The sequence below is a fragment of the Amyelois transitella genome, chromosome 5 (assembly GCF_032362555.1).
Source record: "Amyelois transitella isolate CPQ chromosome 5, ilAmyTran1.1, whole genome shotgun sequence".
In the NCBI taxonomy this organism is placed as follows: Eukaryota; Metazoa; Arthropoda; class Insecta; order Lepidoptera; family Pyralidae; genus Amyelois; species Amyelois transitella.
The window spans coordinates 650,760-674,855 of NC_083508.1; the positions used below are offsets into that span (position 1 = coordinate 650,760).

A 24,096-nucleotide genomic window follows, 5' to 3' on the forward strand; every position below is an offset into this window, starting at 1 on the left:
TTTGCTTTGAGTTTTAATAGAAAATATTATTATAGATGAAGTTTGAATGAGTAAAATTTCAATCGAATAAATTTAATTAAAAATATAAATCATATCGTCATATAGCTCTAATTACGGTAGCTATAGAAAAGCAAAAATATCACAATAACTTTCAACTATTATATTAAATTATAATCATGTAATTGCCAGCATTTTTGACATTATTATGCAATTTAATATAAAAACATTTTAAATTTTTTTTAAAAGGTTGTACGGAATTCTTTCCTTGAAAAAAAAAAACTCTAACTTGACTGAATTTTTTTTAAGGTATACATAAACAAACAATACCACCTAGAGACTGGACCTTTTTTTGTTGTGAGATTTTTGCTAACACGTGCCACAAAATTTTAACCATGTTGCTTATGAAATTAAGGCATAAATTGCATTATACTAGTTTACTGGTTCTTAAGACTATTGTAAACAATGATCTGTTTGCATTTCTATTCGTTGGTACTATACATAAGCAACCATCGGTCACTGCACACAAACTTCAACTTTAAGGGGTAAAGGTCTCCGTTTAGTCGATAGTACTTATGTAAGCGACGATACTAAGTTATTTAATTAATAAAAAAAAAACAAAAAATGATGCATTAAAACATATAGGTATTTAATTATTGGTGTAATTATACTAAAACTGGAATACCTTCCATTTGTTAAAAAAAAGAACACAGAATTCTTAAAATAAAAAGTCAATTAAAAATAAATAGTAAAAAAAATTTATTTAATTTAATATTCAAATAAAATATCAAAAATTGCAACAATTCCAAATTCAAAGTCATCAAAACAAATGTAGGTACGGTGTACACTGAGCGCGGTAAAAGGCGATGTCAATGGGCGGGGGGCGGGGTCTGTGGCTCCTCCCGCGCGCGAGCGGGACGGCCGCCGGTGCAAGGTCACACGGCCGCTGACGACTTGCTGCATTTTCTTCTATTGATTGGACTGATTAGCTTTTTTTGCTCATTGCGAATTTGAACATTTTGTTTGTTAATGTTATATTTTTAGCTATTTGTAGAATTGATATTTACTTGGTTATTAAATGTTTACGGCAACTAGGAAGATTCGTATAAATATAAATAAAATAAATCAGGTTTTGAATAAATTTATTTTCATCAATTTTTTTGTAATAATTACGTTGACGTTTTACAATAATTACTAAAAACATTTTTGAAACAAACAAATTCAACACAACAACATTGTATTTCTAAAACCCAACATATACTTCAATATCGCATTCGCTCTTCGAAACACATAAAGTCAACCTGGATCTATCTGGAAAAATAACTGGAATCATATTTTAAAAACGATGCAGCGAAATACCGATGCACTGCAAAAAGAGTGCACCTTATCACGTTGTGACGTTTGATTGAGTGCGCTAGTACCGGTGGCGGCCGAGCGGCGCTACCGTCGCCGCCAAAGCCGCTCCGCGCGTCACTCCGGCCGCGGCGCGCGACGCGATCGAACCGTGCGACTGTCCCGCGCCCGCGTGTTTACAAAACCCGACACGCGTGACTAGCGAACCCGTGAAGTGCCAAATAAAGTGTCCCGTTTAACTTAGTGCCAGTTCTCAGTGCAGTGACACGAAACTCGGTGTGTTTTAAGTTCATGTTGTTTGATCTCGAGGCACCGTGGCGGCCCATCTGTACAAATACGGGTGATTTGTTTAAGTTTCCTATTGATGGATTGGAATGAGGTTCGACGACATTGCACACCGTGTTTGACGTACTAAAGGAATTCATTTCACGTACGTCAAAAACAAATAGAAGCTCGAAAAACAAAGGATACCTGAGAGGTTTCGAAGTGCCATTGCTTGCTTAGGTGCTCACAGTGACAGGTGGAATCGTTTCACAGTCAGCCCGTGATATAGAATTCCTAGAAAAATAAGGTGAGAATTATGCACTTCAAAGCGGTAATGTTGATGCTATTTACTCGCGATTGGATACGAGATTTCATGTGTGTTTTTATTGTTTATCCAGTGTTTTAATGGAGTAATTGTGAACTGTGTGTGTAAATGTGTGATAGTTATGTTTACAAGTCACGACGGACCTGAAAGTTTACGAGTGGCCCAAACCCGCAGTGGCGTCGCGGCGGCGGAGGGCGCCGGTTCTATGTCGCGCAGATTCAGGCCGCCGCTACGAGATCACTGATTACTGAAAAATATTACTTTTCAAACAAATTGAATAAATTCTAAATATAAGAGATAGGACCTAACAAATATTGCAATTTTGACTGGTCTCCTTATAGTGTGACTAACATAATAACGACAAAAAAGTAAGAAAGTCTATAAATTTGATTATTAAACTTAACACCGATTTATAGAGCTACAAAATTTAAATATTTTAAGGTTATATTTCAGAGAAACGTAATTTCAACCAATTAAGGATAAAATACTTTTAATTTACTCGTTTAAATTCTGTCAAACTTTAAATATCAAAAAACTCACCCAATATTAATACTTATTGTTAATAAAAGTATTCGATTGTTTGTGAAACAAGTAAATAAAGGCTGCCGACAAAGTTTGAGACCGCCATCTTTAGTTGTAAAGCGGTGCACACACGGCGGGCCCTCGCCACGCCGCGGCAGGGGGCGGGGCGAAGAGCAGGACGGCAAGTAAACATTAGCAGGGGGACATTTTGGAAATCACAACAGAATTGCATTTTGCATTTCATCATTTAAATTTACTTTCTAATGGTTTTAATTTCGTAATTTAATATTTTATTTGGTTTAAATAAAAATTAATCATACTTATATATACCTATATCTATATAATCACGTCGTTATCCCTCACGCGGTAAAAAGAGAGCAGATAATTAATAAATTTTCTAATTTATAAGATACATAATAGGTTCTATATATTTTATAAATTTTTTTTCATGTTTGTTATATAGTTACACACAGTTTGAATTAAATAGGTATTCGTATTGTCTTCATGTCATTTCAGTGACTTCATGAGGTTTGCCTAATATCAGCTGATAGATATTTATACCTAGACAAAATTAAAAAAAGATGCTTCTTTTCATACCAAATGTATTAATTAATTAATGTTATTAATTATAACGGTTACTTATTTCTATAAAAAAATCACCAATAAAAGAATCAATGAAAATTTATCAAAAAATATTATTAAGCCTAACTTTTATTTGTTTACCAGCTTTATGATAGGTATATAAATTATATAAACTGCACGTCCACACAAAACATCAACAATATTAATTCATCAATGATACCTTACCGTTTTTAAACAAAATGTATTTATATTTTTTCTTTAATTAAATTCTTTTAAAAGATGCAGGATATACAAGTGTAGTTCAGACCTTGTTAACATATGATCAGTGCTTAGCTTCATATATAAAAATATATATTTTTAGATATTAGTATCGCAAAATACTCATCTTACCTTAAATAGCTTAAAATATCTGCATTCGAATTTTTATACACATAATAGGTATACAAACATACAACGCGCAACGCAAATGAATATAATTTTAGACAGTAAATGGTATTTCAGTCAATACATTAAATAACTTGTATCTTTATTCAGTAATTATATAATGATATAATATATGTAGATAGTGTATGACATGTGCTTTTCTTGCTGTACCTACAAGTTGTAAAAGTCAAACAAGGTAAAGACTAATAGACAAGATTCTTCTTTAAGGCCATAGGCTAGCAACTTGTCAATATTTGAATCACAATTTTATCATTAAGCCATACAACTGAACATAACATAGCATTTCAGTTTTATCAAGACTGTAGGCTCTTTCTTTCTCGTAAGGGATACATATGTGATAATGTATATTTATATAGATATTTACACATTTATATTTAGTACCTAGGTATATCTTTGGAAAGAGTTTTGATATTGCTTATTAAAATATAATAACATACCTCGCTGTGTATAAACACAGAACAAACTCAAAATAAATAATAAATTTAATAAGTATTCATTATTTTTATATCATATAAATAAATATCAATAAATTTCTGGGACACTACTATTAAGTACGCCTATAATTTAATAGACAGAATATGCCTTTATTATGGAAATAAATTAGAGATTATACATTCGATTCCTAAATAGGTAATTCGCGGTTCGATTAATACTTCCGAGCCAATATTAATAATTTTGTATTCAGAGAAGGGAGGGTGTGTTGTTTTAAATAATGTCGCATCCTGTCGCGAATGAGGCGTTATTTATCGACACGACGCCATGTGACGCGACATCTGCAGTCTGTACTCGGCTTTATAACAGCGTCGCAAATTATGAACGCCATAAATTGAATTTTTATATTTTTTGTGAACTAAAATCATTGGAAGTTCCGGCCTGTTGCTTAAATTTTTTGATTTATTCTAACAAAATTGGTAAACATTATTCGAATGAAAAAAATGGCCAAAGGTATTAAGTAACCAATAATAAGTAATTCAGTATTATTTTCGAAAAAGAAAATGTTTAATACAAGTATTGTAGTCAAAAAAATTTTAATAAATAAGAAAAATACACAACACTACTAATCATGTTTGAATGAAGCTATTTAATATAAAAAAATGCGTTGTTAGAAAATAGCTAGGTTATAGAAAAGGAAATGAAATGTGCACTGGTGTAGAGACTTCGCTGATTAGCCCTACCTACTTACAAGGGTCTATCTGTTTTTGAGACTTTTAAAAGTTGAAGTACACTAAAAAATATTAATCAAATTTAAGTGTCAATCGCAAAAATTACAATGGGACATTAGGTTGTAGTTTATTTCAAATGTAACCATACGGCCAAGTGCAACACCAATTTTATTTAATCACAGATTTGATAGGTACCTTCTTAACATATTGATATGGTTTGATTATCGATAAACTGCAGTTATTTTTCTGAATTATTGAACATTAACATAAAAAAAAACATTAAACATAACAAACTAGTCAGAAACGTGACTGATGTAATGTCAGCGGAGACACAAGATGGCCGCCGCCTGCGCACTGTCAATAACGACATAAATCATCATCCGCCATATTTATTTTGTCTTGTTACCTAATTATTTATTTTCGAATACGAACGCTCGTCCAACTAGTTTAATTTTTAATATTTGTAAATATTTTTATAGCTTCATTGACCTTTCTGCAAATATTTTGCTTATCTCCATGCCATTAACTTGTAAAAAAGTTAAAAAAAAAAATAAATATAAAGGTAAACAGACCCGCTTTGACATAAGTATCATAAAAATAAATTTAACCATAAACTTATTTTTGTTTATTAATTTAAAACTTTATTGCACAAAACAAAAATGTAGAAAAGGCGGAGTTAATGCCTATTGGCATTCTCTACCAGTCAACCATCTGACCAAACAGAAAAAACTTTAAGTTGGTGTAAGTACTTAGGTACTTGTAAATGTATAATAAGTAGTCAACTCTGTGGATTTTATTCGTATATTTATTTTTATTTTTTTTTCCGGTAATTACTAAAACACTATTCCTAGAGCTCTCAGTGTATGCAATTATTTTGTTGGGGACCACGGCATATTATAATATTAGGTTGTAAACGATACTTATGACAAATATGACATCAAAATGAAAGCCCAATATTTCAATATATTAGGTTGTAGTAAAATTATGTTGAACCTTCTTCAACAACTTTGTTGCGGCCTGCAACATTGCAGAGAATATTGCGTGTATTGTAACACCTTTAAACAGATTGAATTATTATTAACGGCTCATAAATTGCTTGCATCACGACCTACAATAGTTCAGTTGATTCTAATATCGACTCGGCGACTTTTACCTTTTAACTGTAGCGTAACATATTACCATAATTGCTTATTAAAATCTTAACGTTAAAAAGCAAATCTACCATTTTAGGCACAGAGACAAACCAGTTATTAATGGCTCACACTCACCGTTTAAATTTCGAATGCCAACAGTTTTTAATGTTCTAAATCATATTTGTGCCAGTAACTCGTCGCATCTGTAATAGATAACGAATTAAATTTACATAAGTTATTTATTATAGAGTTTTGTCAATATTTGAGATCTCGATTCCACTAATCGATATAGTTGGTTTTATTGTCTTTTAAATTTTGTAACGAACGTATCAGCACGTGGGAGTCAATGCTTTTATGGGAACAAGAAAATAAAAAAAAATTATAGCTTCCGTTGCAAGCATCAGATCAACTAAATAAATATAAATAGACTAAACTAAGTAGCACAGTGTTATTAGCTGCCTACCTACCTACTTCATCATAATTAACATAACATACAATCACGTCTATTTCCTTTGCGGACTAGACAGAGCCAAGAGTAATGGAAATCATAATGAATATGATCATATTACAAAAGGTACTCAATGAAAAATGTAGGAACGAATGAAACTCAATAAATTATTAAATTAATGAATTGTCTTCTTTTGTTTCGTAGCGATGATTTCTTAATTTTATTTTTCCAATAGTAACCAATTAAACTGCATTGTCTCATAATTATACATGCATTTTGTGTAAAGTGATCTGCATTTTAATTAATTTTTTTCTTGTACACTAATAGGTAATATTTAGAACCAAAAACAAAAAAAAAATTTTCACGTATCTACTTATTAATAAATATTTGTTGTTAATTTTTATAAATTGATAATGAATATCGTTTTGATCATAATAAATCTGTAAAATTAAACTACTGTTATGAAAGTTAATATTTTCACTGCGATAAATTATTTTTTTAATTGATGTGAACAAAAGTGCTTTATCTGATACTTAAATCAATTTTATTAATTATTTATTTATTAATTTTATACTTGCTCGAAAAGTTCCATACATCAATCTTATTTGATTTATATAAAACATAAAGCTATGATGGCTACTTGAATACATTAATTTTAATTTAACGTTTAAATAACGTTATGAATTAATTTTAAAGTTATGTGAAAGCATAAAGCTAGAATATTTAAACTGCCCGAAATTGATAATTTTCCTAAGTTTACATAACTTTTATAGAATTGGATTCGAAGATAAAGTCTTTGCAACTACATAAATATATCCAACGGCGAGAATTGTTTTTAATATTATGTCATTTGTTCATAACATTATAAACAAAAAGAAAACTAAAAAAAACAATTATTAAAAAAAAACTAATTTCCTATACAAATTCCTAAATAATTTTAAAACGAAATTCAAAATCTCCAGTAAATAATTATATTTTCATTACGAACAGCTCATTACATGATCGACATTAGCAAAATTATTTAACAACGTTAGACTTGCAACTCACAAGTCGTCACATTTATTTCAATCGATATTTTATCCTAGATACAAGCTACAGATTTATCATCTGGCTGTTGCGGTCCTGTGAACATTCTCAAACACTCAACTTTTTGTCGCTCTGACATTTGGAAAAAATCCGTAATTTATAGTAATTCGACCGTCCGCGGTCACGGCGTACCGTCTCTTTTTGTCTGTCCATCAGACACGCATTTACATAAATACGACATTAGACTTGAGTTAATTGACACGTATCACGATTTATACGATTGTTACAAAGACGAAATCATGGAGTTTTAGTCGATAATACTTGTTCGTTTTTTCACTCGATAAATTTATTGGAACCTTCATAAATTAACGTAATGTCTGCCCGCTCCGTCCTCATGTGATCCGGTACATAATGTAAATAAGTTTAATCCCATCTCTTGTCTTGAAACTCATTCCGATTCGACCGAAAATCGGTATGACGCAATTATTACCGATTTCACGAGCAGCTGTTTGATTCTGTGGATATGGAACATCAAAATCTCTGTGTTCCATCATGTAAATATAAATAAACAGACAAAAGATCGGCAATAAATTGCCAACGCATCAAGGCTGGATGTAATAATATTATTATCAAAAGTATAATTTCCTTTGATCGTTCGATGAAAGTTGAAAGAGTTGAGCAATCACGAAAAACGTGTTCAATCAAAATCGGTGCAAAAAGGCCATTAACATGGCAACACCGGCCGCGCGGTATTGTTGGCGGGAAATAAAAAACATGGCCGCGAGCACAGGGGCGGCTCGGTAAACGATAGAACGGGAATGTAGATAACCGTAGAACCTAGCAGAGTTCCTTTAGCTACATATAATAAGGTGTTGAGTACTTAAAATGTTTTTGTATCGAAATGTCCCATTAAAATAAAAAGGAATTCGGCATTCAGGCATCATGTTGGCCATATTTGTTTATGAAATCTTTTTTCTTTTAATTATTTCTTTTTAATAACAATTTTTAAATTCATCCAGGCCAGACTAATCATTCGTAAAAGTCGAAAGAATATATGAAGTGGTGGTAAATGTTATGTCGAAACTGATGGTTGTGACAATATCACGTCTCATCTCAATTCTGAGACATTTACATATTTGACAGCTTTATAACAAAGCAAAACAATGCGCGCTTTGCAAGACCACGACTCTTTATTGCTATTATTTCAATTACAATGTGTTCTCTAAAATTGACATACAGTCACATCTATATCCCTTGCGGGGTAGACAGAGCCAACGGTCTTGAGAAGACTGAAAGGCCATGTTCAGATGTATTTCTTTATGATGGAATCGAGGTTCAAATAGTGACAGGTTGCTAACACATCGCCTACAAGAGAAATCCCAAGCATATAAGCCTATCCCTTATACACAAAGGTAATTTTTTTTTCAAACTAATTATGTATGTATACTTAACAGGAGACTTCAAACACTTGTTATTTACCATATTGTAAGTTAAAGAATAAATATTTTTTAATTTTTTTTCATTTCAATAATGTATCCCACTGTACTTGAAATCGGCATTGATAGATATTCTGGCCTGTAAAGTAACTTGATTGTTATAATTTGCGTAACGTCTTTTGATCTGAATCGTAAATTCGTCCAAATTGTTTGTTGATACGTTGATCTGTTTGGGAATGGCAAGTGTTTGTTTTCTATCGGCTAGCGGCCGCTGGCAGACTTAGCAATGTACAGAAGTGTCTCTAGAAATAATTAAATCTCTTCATACATTTCTTACATTTAATGGGATATATTTTAACGCTTACGGAAACTTTTCATTTTACATTATAAATAAAATAAATATATATATAATATACAGGACAAATTACCTACACATATTGAGTTAGCCTCGAAGTAAGTTCGAGACTTGTGTTACGAGATACTAACTCAACGATGCTATATTTTATAATAAATACTTATATAGATAAACATCCAAGACCCAGCCCCATCTGGAAAAAGTTCTTTTCTCATCATGCCCTGGCCGGGATTCGAACCCGAAAATTATTCTGTCTTAGTTTATAAATTTCTTTTTTTTCACTACCTTATTTATTATAAAACAAGAAATTAGACCAAAGATACTTTGTTGTTACAGGGGCAATACTTATTTCTAAAGAAATAATACCTTAGTCTACAGTCTTTACATCTTTCGCCACATTAAATACTCAGTTTTCAGTTTCAACGATCAGGTCATGTTTTTAGTCTTATCCACCGTTTTTCTTTGGCTCAGTAAATAATTAAGGTAAATCCAATCTTGAAAGATTAAGAAATTAAATGACTGTTATTTGATTTAAGTCGATTTCAGTTTATCTCAGTTCATCAATGATATACCTACTACATTTTTATCTATATTAATTACATAGAGGTACAATTGATCTTTGGAAAAAAAAATGTGACATTTTATTAAAATTCGTTTCAGTTTTAAATTTTATAAATGACTCACGAGATTTTTATCTTACTATAAATAAATTTGGATCACGCCGCATTTTGCCGTGTCTGAATCATCGTAGCCCGTAGACCTGTGGATCGGATTCGCTACATGTTTTGACAATCTCAATCGTGGCTCGTAATAATGCTGTCTTCGTGATGCGTGGGCTTGGATTTGGATCATTCCAGTTGCGGCAGTGATGGCCGCTCGTTCAGATAACGTTCAAAGAAATACCGTGGCCTGTTGATGGTTTGTCGTTTTTTTTTATATTTACATACATATAATATGGTCACGTCTATATCCCTTGTGGGGTAGACAAAGCCAACAGTCTTGAAAAGACTGATCGGCCACGTTCAGCTATATGCAGTGAGATTAACTGTGTAAAATTAAAAATTGCCGTGCCGTGTGGTTTCCGGCACCAATACAAAAAAGAATAGGACCACTCCATCTCTTTCCCGTGGATGTCGTTAAAGGGATGGTCTTACAAACTTGAGATTCTTCTTTTTGGCGATGGGCTAGCAACCAGTCACTATTTGAATCTCAATTCTATCATCAAGCCAGAAAGCTGAACGTGACCTATCAATTTTTTCAAGACTGTTGCCTCTATCTACCCCGCAAGGGATATAGACGTGACTATATGTATGTTTGTAAAATTTAGAAAAGTTTCATATCCAAATCTAACAGCATTCATAGGGCTGCCCCTACTGTTTCGGCTCCTACGACTACACTTATGACACCCATTCTTTATAACGCAGCATACGACAAAACGACGCACGTCGCAACTCACTACAAACAAATCTGCGCCCTACGGAACATATTTTATACGAAATTAAACACAATTTCCAATATCATCAATCCAAACAATTTTAATTTTTGCCGCGGCGCGAACTCCCTTGCGCTTAGGGTGACCATGATCTAAACGGCATTCCGGATAATTGAGTAAAAATTTTTTGATCGTTCCATTATTATTGCGTACTAATATAGTAATTACAGAAACCGTAATCAAATTATTATAATTTTTTTTATAGTGGAGAAATAAATTCTGATAAATTTTATTTCATCTGGGTAAATAAACTAAGTGTACTTATCTTGAATTTTTAAAGGGGGCAAAAGGATCCAAATTTTAAGGTTTACGTATTATTCGCACACGGTGCTTTTTGCCAGTTCTTTGCATAACGGCTTGAGTCATCTTTAATAAAAATACTCCTGAAAAATAATCCTGGACATGTCCGGAAAAATTTCAAACAAATGGCACCCCTGTATACTCTCTGGCTAAATCAATATGATATGACAGTTACGGTCAATTTATGACCCTGGGTTAATTACAAACGGGTGCGGGAAGGGGCCCAGGGGTGAGGAGGTAGGAGGGGGGGACGTCTAATGACTTGTAAAGATGCTGTATTTGTAACGTGCGTCGATCGAAGTTGATACACGCAGTTCTGATTTTAGCTTCCAATGTAAAGACGAAAGTTTGTAGCTCTAAAAGAAATAGACCTATTAAGCTTAATTTTTAAGCGTAATGTTTTTTTGTTTAAATGTTTCTGAGTTGTGTTTGATGGATACCTACTATATAAAAAATTAAAATGGTTTTATTATATGAAGGGTGTAAGTTACGAAATCTTACTATTACGCTTAACCCGTCCAGTCCTTACGGAAGGTGCCTTAAATGCGTGGGGTTATTCATTTATCTGTCAAATCAATAAGTACCTTGTGCTTCTTTTCTTCTATCTTTTGTTAATAAAATTTACTTATATGTATAAGTAAATTTTATTAACTTTTATTAACAAAAGACTTAAAAGAAGCAAACGGCCTTTGTGGCGCAGCGGTAGTAGAGCTTGTCTGTGACATCGGAGCTCCCGGGTTGGAATCCCGGCCAGGGCATGATGAGAAAAGAAATTTTTGTAAGTATTTTTTTTTTATAAAATATAGTATCGTTGAGTTAGTATATCGCAACATAAATCACGAACTTACTTCGAGGCTAACTCAATCAGTGTAATTTGTCCCGTATATATTTAATTATTTATTTTATTTAAACATTTATAGCTTCTGTTACAGAGGTTACTCTTAACTAACACATGAGTGAAAGTGTCACCTCAGACGAGACGTATATGCTAAACACCCGCCTCTCGCTGCCGGCAGGCACCGGCATGCTAATTCTGTAAACGGTCGATTAATTGCGCGAGTTGAGCGTCGAACGCACCTCGATGCTTTGTTGAATACGTTTTTAAGGAAAAATATGAAGCAATACTCAATGTGTTTTTTTACATACATAAATATGGTCACGTCTATATCCCTTTGCGGAGTAGACAGAGCCAACAGTCTTGAAAAGACCGATAGGCCACGTTCAACTATTTGGCTTTAAGATAGAAATGAGATTCAAATAGTGACAGGTTGCTAGCCCATCGCCTAAAAGATGAATCCCAAGTTTATAAGCCTACCCCAATGGGTTTTTTGAGACAGTAAATCCAAATATTTTAGAATATAAATTGAAAAACATATTAAAAAGGTCGTGCTTATTAAAAATCCAAGGTGACCAACGCACAGCATAACCAAACCGCAGGAATTTTCAAATTTGGTATGTAGGTTCGTCAGGTTGTATAAAGGAAATCCTCCCCCCTAGTAGTGGAGGATTTCCTTTCCATCTCTCGTCCATTCCCGTTGGAAAATTCCCACGGGAATGTTCTTATATGCAGCTGGAGCCGCGGACATAATTTAGTTATAATATGCATTCGACAGTTCACGATCCTATTTTAAGATCTTTTAAATTCAGAATCAATTTCGCCAGCCAGTCATATGATTTGAATTTCGACCTATTTACGCTCTAAAGAGTGGCCGTGTTCTTGTCAGCTGTCAATCAATCACCATATCAATCAACCGTCGATTGATCGACTTGTTTTTGCGCGCAATTTTTAAATTAGCCGCTCTGGGAAGTGCGACAGTAGGGGTGTCGATGACATCGGCATTCCAAGTTTAAAAAGCAGGTGTTATGCCAATTCCTGCCAATTATGCCGCATAGTTTACGTCGTGGTGACATTTGTCACGTAAAAGGTATTTTACCTTTCTTTTCGTTAGCATTTTTCTTTATTTCACCTCACTGAAGTTAGGAGTTATTTGAAATGATATTCAAGTAATGCTAGTTCTGAAAGGGTCATTAACAACGCATTGTCATTGCTATTTTGAAGACTTTTTGAAAACTATGAAACATGAAAACATTACGGCTAAGTTTTTTTAAAATGTTTCTGTGTGGCTCAAAAAACCTCATTTAGTTAAATAGCATTACCCATACAGTTGAAATCCTAGGAATAACGGACCGAATAGAACATTATATTTATATTTCTAATTAATAATAATAAAAATTAAATTATAACAAAATGAAACCCATGATTAGTCTCCCTACATAGACCTATTTAAGATCAATATCTTGTTCGACTTAATTTAGCACATGTTGTTTTTTTGAAACATATCTAACAATTATCGACTCTATCGCTTTGTAATAAAATAGTCCTAAATTTTTATACAGATGTGCTGACCCTACGCGGTAACATATTAATTTGAACCTTACAGGGTTGGGATAGGGAAGTAGTGACAACGAAGTTTTGATAAAATATGCATTGTAATTATATCCAATCAGTTAGCTGTCAATCCGTCAGTCACCGCTGGCATTGAAGTGATCTAGATTGGTGATCGATTGACGCAAGCAGATTTAGTAAAGGTCGGTTCACACTGAAATAAAGTGAGTACTTAATTCTGAAATATCAATGCAAATTTGGTAATAAAAAACTGGCGCACACGCATAAGAGAAAGAAATACGTGGATTTTGAATCTTAAGCTCAATCTCTTAATAATAGAGAAGACGAAAAACGAAGCCTCTAAGAGGCAGAAAAAAAATAATTATATTTTATTTAAACAAGGTCTTTCAATCATTAAGACAATATCTGTTATAGTAAACTATAAGAAAAATACATTACTTACAATTACTTCAACTCTATTAGACATAAAAACTTTTTCGTACCTAGTTATTCGGAAATGAAATTTCGTTTTCCATCCATTTTTTTTCGTTCGAAAACCGGTCCCAAAATTGTTTTTGTTTATCGTAACTATAATTGCATTGTTAACCTTTTCTACATGCAAATACTAGAAAATGCAATTAAGTGACGTTGAAATGCATTGTTTTTTTTTTAATTTGACGGCGAAGTCGTCAATCAATCTTTACTGACACGGCTTCCTGCCCGTAATAGGAGCTAGTTTTTGTGACGTAACGTCTAGTTCTCAGCGACAAGTCTATTGACCTATTGTTTATGATATTCATAGACATTTCACACCTTCTCGGCTCTTAATTGTCTGAGAACGGTTTGGAATCAATCAACTTACGATACTGTTCTGATTTTTTGTGGTATGAGTTATTTATGTCTTTTTTAAAAGCTTTTGTTTAGTTTTTTCGTTTGATATTTGAAGTTCGATTTAACCATTTATTAGTAGGAATGGTCTTAATGTACTTCCTTGGCCTGTTCCGTAGTAAAGTTCTAAGAAAAAGATAAGTTTTCCTTTTATGAACAGTACGCTAGCAAAGAGATAACCCTCCTATATGATGGGCGAATTCGTTTACAGAAAATATTTTGTGTTGTATTTGTAAATTCAGTTTGAATTAACTTTTCCTGTATTCAGAAGCACTAGTTTTTTCAGCTAAAACAAAAATTTTCACCGAAATATTTTAACAAAAACGTCAGCTGTCTGTGAACATAGTGTATAGCTAATAACACGCGTTTGAAGCGGATGGACAGCAAAATTAACTATTTTCGATGGACAACGCATTTTCAATAGCGATGCAACGTTGCCCTTACCATGAGATTTTATACTTATTGCAGAAACGATCACCAGCGGATTTACCATTACATAATTTTTGTGATTGTAAGAAATGCTGCCATGCTGGTCTTGTAGCGAAGATAAAACATAGTGTTTTCCAGCTGGTTCTCTACCCATAAAGACTGTAAAAGCCAAGCAAAGAAACTTGGTATTCTTCTTTTAGCTGATGGTCTAACAACATTTTAATATCTGAATCTCAAATCCATCTTTAAGCCATTCAGGTGGCCTTCGGGTCTTTTCAAGACTGTTGGCTCTGTCTATTATGTAATAGATAAAGACATGATTCACATGATCATGACATGATTTGTTTGTTCAATATTTGAACCAGTAGTAGCATATTTTGCCAGCGTTATTTTACTAAATAATATGTGCCGTCAATCAAGGTGCGGCGATGGAATAGTCGCGGACAATAGTCGCGCGCTATTCAATTTCATGTTGCTTTGTTTTAGTTACTTTTCATTTAAATTTAAATGTCCGTCGATTTAATTTATCAGAATAATTACGTATGAATTATTCTAGTTCATCAGAATCATGGTAATGATTTATTATTTCTTGCTTATATTCATTTATGTATATGTTTATATTTATTTATCAACGTAACACAAGTTTCTAACTTACTTCGAGGCTAACTCAATAAGTGTAATTTGTCCCGTATATATATATATTCATGTATTTATGTATTATTCGTTTGTTTAAACTTGTAAACAGTTTTTCAATAATCAAGTTTTATAAATTTAGCTGTTGTCAATATAATATGGAAGTTGTCTACGAAGTTTTTCTATAGGTATATATTTTATAAGATTCTCAGTCTTTAAATCGCTGACAAACTTCTTCTTTAAACCCATAAAGTTTTTGTCATCTTCGATTACCTGGTTTACGTCGCTCCCCATTGGCCGAGCAACATTTTACGACTGATCAATAAAAAATCATAAAAAATCAAGGTGAATCAGTAGGCGCACTTATCGAGACCAATCTTTACGACCGAGTCATATTGAAAAATGGCAGTTTTGGAACAGATGGTGAATGTGCAGTACATATGGGAGGTTATTTAGTGATAAGTTTTATTTAGGTAAAAATTTATAATAATTTCAATGTATCTACTAAGCAGTTTCAATTTTAATAAAATCTTGATGAATATTTACTTATGGCACTAAAATTTATTTATTTATTCAAATCTGTATTCGATTTATGTCCCACTTATTAATTTGATACTTCAGAAAGTTGTTTTCAGTTGCATAGTTTATCAAATGCTTGAATGATTCCTTTCTTTGCCAGAGTCCGTATTTTGACTCTATTGTTAAATGCACTCAAATTGAGTCCACTGGTTCGCATATCGCCTCTGGAAATGTGATTAGCCCTAAGTTCTATTTGCGCCCAGAAAAGTTAGTCATTTACCCATACCATGATACCTATATGGGTTCCTGACTTCAGTATACAAATACATACATACATACGAGTACAATGGTCACGTCTATATTCCTTGCGGGGTAGACAGAGCCAACAGTCTTGAAAAGACTGAATGGCCACGTTCAGCTATTTCGCTCAATGATAGAATTGAGACTCAAACAGTGACAGGTTGCTAACCCATCAACTAAAAAAGGAATCCCAAGTTTATAAGCCCATCCCTTAGTCGCCTTTTACGACATGGGAAAGAGATGGAGTGGTCCTATTCTTTTTTGTATTGGTGCCGGGAACCACACGGCACAGTATGCAAATCATTGCAAAATATACCACCAGCAAGACCGTTTAATTTATTCACGTCTCACGGAAACCACGGGTCAACATCTGCCATTTCGCCACCAGATTAATGCACCTCGGGTGTATGATAAATGCAATCACCCCGCCGGTTGATGTTGACAAACACACGACTGCTAATAGGTAGCCTGTTCGAAGCCGGCGCCTGCGCAACTAATCCACGTCGGCCAATCGCTGGATTTATTGGCGTTTTTAGTTTAATTCATCTGTCCTTCTCAGATACTGCAGGAAATTATTTTGTGGAAACACAAAATGGCTCCTTACAATGCAGTTCTACTTATAGATATTTTTTACTCCAAAAACTAAAGCGAGTGTTGCTTTTGGAATTAAGAAATGGTTCAACAACTTTTGCTGAGACATTAAAATTGTACTATTAATTTACAGGTACCCAAAACCGAAAAGTTTGCTGAAAAGGTTGATAAATTTGAATTAAACTAATGAAGGGTTCATAGCCAATGGAAATATGAAGACGTGGTGAATATGTATTTGAATTGCTTTTATAATTTCTGAAGTTGACGTTGTTGAAGAAGATGCTGCAGTGCAGTTTGTTTCCGCTTCTTCTGTACTGACGCCTTGGAAGCGGCAATAAAAACTTAGTTTTAAGCAATTTATTTGACGTCAACCAATGTTGTGAAACCAAACGATTTGACAATTAAGCAATATGAAGTATCCTATGATAATGAATAAAATATTGAATTTGAATTTGCTGAATTGAGCTTAAGATTGCAGAGATCACTTATAAATAAAAATATCGAAAAGTGAACCGCGAATTTCTAAGCATAACAGCTGTTGTGGGTGCAACTGATGATGACCTTAGCCAAAAATTGTAAATTAAAATAGACAGATATCAGTACTTAATATCAAATAATCATAACATGGCCATAATAATGATTTCCATACGTCACAATTTTTTTTAATATATTCATAGTTTGGCAAAAAACAGCTGTTCCGCGTGCTCCTAAAACACGTGTACCAAAACAAGTATCTGTTATAGCGTTTGATCCGCACTTGTGTCGAGTGGCTGGGGTTGCTCCCCGCGGTGACTCAGCGCATTCCGCGGCGCCCGTACAAAGTACGGACTCGTCATGAGACCCGCGACAGATTGCAACATAACGTATTGCTTTTTGATTGGCTCTTCTTGAGCATTGAATGGTATACGGTGTGATTGCTCCGTGTTCACAAATTATTTGTTCAAAACAAAATTTCTAGGTTATTGATACTGACAACCAGTTACAGTGCCGCCTTTAGAATAGGACAACTTTACCATGGGTGTTCTAAAAAGCGACTAAGGGATAGGCTAATAAAATTGGGATTCTTTCAGGCGTTTTGCTAGCAACCTGTCACTATTTAAATCCCAGATATTAAATGATTTTTACTTCTCTTCTCGGTCAGGAAACATACGGATAGCTTACTTAAGGGGAAGTGATGTTAAACACCTCTATTTTATTGAAATAATTTCTTCTACTGTTTGTTTTAAACACACATGAATTTATCCCATCAATCCACTTATTTTTCACTCATATCTTAGTTCTTAGTTTCTCCATGATATTCGTTCAATCTTTCCTAACAAAAATAAAGCCGCTATCAGACGATCAAAAAACACCTTTCATCGAAAGTTGAAAAAAAGCGTGACGTGTCGGAAAATCGTCAGCTCAATGGAGAATGGATGAAATGGATCAGTTCGTCGAACAAACAACATCATTTGTTACAGCTTTCATCTGATGAAAGGTCGCGTTTATAAAATCGCACTCTATACCTTTTTGTCGATCATCGTCACTTAGCCGCTTTGGGTGAGTAGGGTGTCTGTGGTTTTTGGGAGACGCGGACTTAGCCGAAATTTCTGTCTTATTAAGAGTGGGAGAAATTAATGCCATAATCTTTTGATTGATTAGTAAATTTTCAGTCTAGATTATAATTTGGTTTCAGTAAAAGTCTTATATTTCTTTTATTATTTTTGCGCACGATAATGCCATAAGCAAATTAAATCAAAGTCGAAGAATTTTTCACGAAAGTGTCAGCCATAATTTACTTTAGGGGCAAGATCAACAAAATGACTCTTTGATTTTCTTTATTTCAAATTTATATTAATGTGTGTCTAGCCACACAACATGTCGCCACATAAATCTTCACTCCATTATAAAGGCATTTTTCTGAATGTAGCCTTGAGTTTTTACACTTCTAAGTGTTACAGCCTCCCTACTATTGAAGCGCTCGTCATGATTCTTAATTGCGCCAAATATTATTTTAATAAATGAAGTGATTTTTTTTTATGTTTAATAAAAGTTATCTAGTTTAAGTATACCAAAAAAAAAATACTAAGTACTAGGTAACAGATCGCACCAATCTTCTTATCAATCTGGGGTAAGGATCAAAGAAATAAAATCGTTGGGCGTAGCGTATCCAGAGTAAATATTACGATACAATTATCACGTGCCCATTTGCAATACTTACATTATGAAAGCAATATAATTAATTTGATTTTAATTACTATGTCCCAAAACACACATCAGCATGGTAACTTCAGCATTCAACAGGGTCGGACTGTGAGGCTCATCTGGCGACTGTGTCGATACGAGTACTACATGACTGTTATCATTGATTTTCGCCCTAGCATGAGATTTTCCTTTCAAGGTCATATTGAGTACACACATTATTTTAAATTTAGTTAGCAAATTAATTGCTTCCCACCTTAATCTATATTGTTCTCGTTTGTTTGTTTGTAAACTCTTTATTGCACGTTAAAATAAATATAACAAATACAAAACAGTTATTGGATTTAGAAGAATATGTACAATGGCGGACTTATACCAATTGGGATTAAGTAGATAATATTAAGTAATTACATACATACATATAATCACGTCTATATCCCTTGCGGGGTAGACAGAGCCAACAGTCTTGAAAAGACTGATAGGCCACGTTCAGCTGTTTGGCTTTATGATGGAATTGAGATTCAAATAGTGACAGGTTGCTAGCCCATCGCCTAAAAGAATCCCGTTCATAAGCCTATCCCTTAGTCGCCTTTTACGACATCCATGGGAACGAGATGGAGTGCACACACACGGCACATTTATTATTAAGTAATTATTGTTTATAATATAATAAACTATCACGTAGTGCTTTGTAAATTGCTTTTTCTTAAAACCTGAAGTTCCCTGATCTCTAGCACAAGTCGTAGGTATTTGAGTGATGTTTTGAAATCATTCGCAAAGTACTACTCGTTTACCTGTTTATTTATCTATCAAATTGATTTAGATTGGTTGAAAATACTGCGATACTTGTATAAGGGGATGCTTTTGATAATAACCCGTATAATGTCAAAACAATATCAGTCTTCACTTCTTCAGTCAACAGACTAACAGACGGGCTAACGACAATCGGATGTAGTTCGCGAATAAGCCCGCCATCTGTCGCCGGCCGTGAGAAATAGAAAAATGATGAGTCAGCCCGCGTCTCGGCTTCTAAGGTGAAATAGGGTGAGATGGATAGTGAGTAATAGATCTAAGATGTTCGTCAACACGATTCAGTTACGAAAATCTTTTTATATGGATGACTTTTTAGTTAGGCGCTGAATTACTTTTGCGGATCGCTGCAAAAATGCTTCTTGTGAAAATTTTCAAGATAAAACAATACTTGAGTCACTGCGTTGCAAACAAATAATTTGGTGACTTCTCAAATTAAAAGAATACGAAAAATACACCAGGGCTTTCTTTTCCTCTCTGTAACATTTTGTCAGTGACAAAATTTTGTCATCCATTCGTATAACTGTTAGTGTTATCCCGCTACTAAAAATAATTTATCAGCAGTCTCTCAAACATTCAATATGAAATTTAATCTTTCAAAAAAATCATAATTAATGACAGCACGTCATCACTTGTCTACCATTCATCTCAAAGCATGCGAAAGATGATCTCAATGATTTCTGCAAATCATCGTAAGGGTACGATGATTGTTGTTGAAAAACCTCTATGAATAACAACAATTAAAACGAGAGTCGGCGATGATTGACTGTTCATTACAACGTCATTGTTCGAATTAGTTACAATAGAATACTTATAATTGATGTAAACAGCCCTTTTTAACCATAGATACAACAGTGGGGTTTTAACAGTTCAGTTGTTATCTCTGTGTGTTTGCTGCCGTAACTTGTAAACAAATTTTGAAGTGGACTTTATCAGCATAATTTGTTTGGTAAAACCATAGTTCACGAAGGATTTGCGAAAAATCTAGCACGCGTGAATCCGTGGTTAAAAGTAAGTCAACACAAACTCGTCGTTTATGTTACTCTTGACATTTCCCCAAAACATCTCCCATTTCAAACTTTATCTTCGATTTATTGTTATCAATCGTCACGACGTCACCCATCAGATACAGTAATTAACCGTCCCAGCTCTGGACAGGTGGGCATTTGGGCAAACTGCGCAGTCATGACGGGCATCATTCGCTGCAGACAGCGCTCGTCGGGACGTGACGCCAAACAACACTGATTGACTCCCGTTGGTACTAAATAACTAACTACTACACTCCAGAAAATATTGATGTTTTTGTCCAATCCAGGATCCATGGTCAAGGGCTTACCCCTGGCTCCTCTCCAAGTGGTGAGGATGCAACCGAGACGAGGAAGACGAATAAAATTATATTTTATAAACTTAACTAAGAATCAGGTTGGCATTTATAGATATTTATAAACCTTCCTTAGAAAATCCTCTTTCCAATATGACAAACAGGAACAAAATCCGTCTATATCTTTATGCGATTAGTACATACATACACACACACAGAAAATAGGGGGACTATAACATTATTAGATATTGATGTACTAAACACAATAATGAGACCAATCTATGTATATTGATATTATATCTGTGCGTTTGTTGTTTCCATAAATTTTTCAATAGACATTATAATATTCTTTTTCGGTGATTTAAGGGGTCGTAAATTGCTTTCAATGTACATTTTATGGCTTTCGATTTCAAAAAGCCATACGGAAGTCATTAAAGAGCCATATGGTTTTAAACTTATATCGGGTCTGAAATCTTAATAACTAAGATCAAACAACCGATTACCTGATATCAAATGAATAGTCAGAAGAAAATGAATCAATATCGTAATTAAAGGCTTAAAGGCTACATAACGCTTATAATTCAACAACAAATCAACTTACCGCTACAATTAAATCATCAGGCATAACTAATGAATGTTCCCATTGGCTGTAATATGATTTGACTAAGCGTGCAATCAACAGTACCAAGCGAAACAAACCCGTTGCAATGACAGCCCTGCCGACAAAGCGGCCGACGAGCACACAGCGATCATTTCTAATTGTGTGATTTGATACGAAAACGCTTTGTTAGCCTCACAGAAATTTATCTTAATCGAGATATAAAACAAATTCATCTTTTGTGCGCGCCGAACGATCATTTCACGATTTTAGGAGGATCTAATTAAATGGAACGGAATAGAACGGTACTTTTAGGGTTACGTTTCCGATCGCCGGAACGGGCTGTTGGTACAGTGGCAGTAATTCAAACTTGATGACCAGAGTTCGATTCCAAATCTGGTACCGATGGAAAATGTTAATTTTAAATTTTAATTAAGTCAGTTAGATTTTTATTTAGATTTGATTATGATAGGTAAAAACCTATGATTATTTTATAGACATTCAGCTGTTCTGTGTGACAAGAAGCTCTATACTAATAAAATAGAAACGGCTTATTAAGATGAATCGTCTTCCGGTGCTATAATAGTCATTGTATGTTGAGAGCTATAAAACGTCAAAACTACAGGTAACTTTAATATTACGATGCGACTCACGCTTGACTGATTTTTTCCGACAAATTCACGTTTCACTAAGCCAGTATCCGATTGTTTTTGTGATTAGCTGTAATTGAGTTTCCGCGATCTGTGCAATGATGAACAAACAGACTTGTCGGCTCATGTTAAGTTTGAAATGTCTGTGTTAACGATTTTCTTAATACTGCGTTGTTCAAATGTGGGTTACAAACTTTACGAAAAAGTTAGCTGAACTGTTGGCGGTAAAGCAGAGAAGGTTAACTCTAACTTGTTTCCTGAATGTTGAAAGAGGCGATTAAAGGAAAAAAAATATGAAAAAAACGTTCACTAAAGATTCTAACGTAAAATGCCACATAGGCGTGTGTCTAAAAATATATGTCAAAAAAGTGGTCTTCAATTCCGAATAGAAATCTGATTATGATGACAGAGCAAAGATCTACAATTTGTAGTAGATCGAAAGGCGAATCGAAACGCAACAGGCGTTATCTTACTTTTAAGAATAGTTAGGTTAGTTCCTCATCCACAAAATAGACGGTCAACATACACAACCACACATATTTCGAGAGCATCTTGCAATACTTGCTGAAAATGTTTGCAGTTTGTTTCGTTGGTATTCTTGACATAAGAACTGTAAATTTACGTGTTTCGAGAAACCACGCACATACATAATCATCAAATCTCGATCCCGAAGCTTACCCGACTGCGCAAACGGAGTATTCAGATGAAGACATCGCATCGAAACCGCCCGCTGAGCGAACCTTGCTTCGCCAATCTGATAGGCCACGTAATACAGAAAGTCTTAGAATTGTTCGGATACATTATATGTTTTGCTACTATCAGGTGGCAATCAGTTTCGCGGGAGCTTAAAGAAATGCGTTGGAATTATAGGTCTTGGTTGTTTTATGTTGTTGTGTTTATAGATGATGTTGTGTTGTATGGCCATGGTATTGGTGTGCAAATGCCTTTGTAATATAGTTGAAAAATAAGAGTTAGGTAAATTAGAGTAAACAAATTATAAAACTTTATAATTTATTTTGGTTGACTGGAAGAAATCCCATTGGAGATAAGTCCGCCATTGTACATGTTCTTCTAAATCCAATAACTGTTTTGTAGTTTGTAAATATATAATTTATTTTTATGTGCAATAAAAAGTTTACAAACAAACAAAACTTAATCAAGGGAAAGCTTATAATCTTAACTTTTGGATTCTTCATTTAGACGATTATCTAGCAAACACTCATTATCCATAATCTCAATTACATCAATAAATTGTGCAGCTAATAGTGATCTTCGCGTCTTTTTGGGATTCTCTCTACTTCAAGTTCATAGACTTTCCCTTGAATCAATTATGACATTTTATAATAAACTGTTGAGTCTTTAAAATTCTGTTCAACTTTCTTCGTAATTTTCACATGACACCCTCAACCTGTTGATCCTCACGGAATCGACATTTTGACTGCATTTTAAACACATCGAGTTAACCTTTACTTAATTAACGACGTGTCAAACGTACAGGCAGATTAGCATTGATGGGGATGTGTTCGTAATTGAGAACATTTTTGGGTCACAGACTATATTAGACATTTAGCGTTTTGGTCCTGTTGTTTTCTTTTTTGTTTGTTGTGTCTATAAGAGCGTTAACTAAATACTAGGATATGAAGTAATTCCATCTTCTTGGAACCTATATCTTTCTTATTTTTTTATGATCCAGATTAAGTCCTTAGCTTCGGAGTTGGTTCACTTTTCTTACTTTTCAACTCCACTTCGTGTGCTTTAAAGAATCGTAACGATAGCGATTCTTGACTTAAAATTTGGTTTCAATCACACTTCCAACATAAAGCCATATAGATGAACGTGGCCTTTAATTCTTTTTAACACTGTGGGCTCTATCTACCCGGCAAAGGATATAGACGTGACTATACGTATGTAAGCTTTCCCCATTTTATTAGTTTGCAAGAAATCAACCAT

General features: G+C 33.9%; 1 protein-coding gene across 1 annotated transcript in view; it reads left to right on the plus strand.

Moving 5' to 3' along the window:
* Positions 1–1,487: 1,487 nt before the first annotated feature.
* Positions 1,488–24,096, plus strand: part of LOC106138973 (protein tiptop) — a 291,587-nt gene continuing 268,978 nt past the window's right edge. Inside the window, exon 1 of the mRNA XM_013340296.2 lies at positions 1,488–1,921. The gene's annotated coding sequence lies outside the window, so the exon portion shown is untranslated. The remainder of the gene's footprint in view (positions 1,922–24,096) is intronic.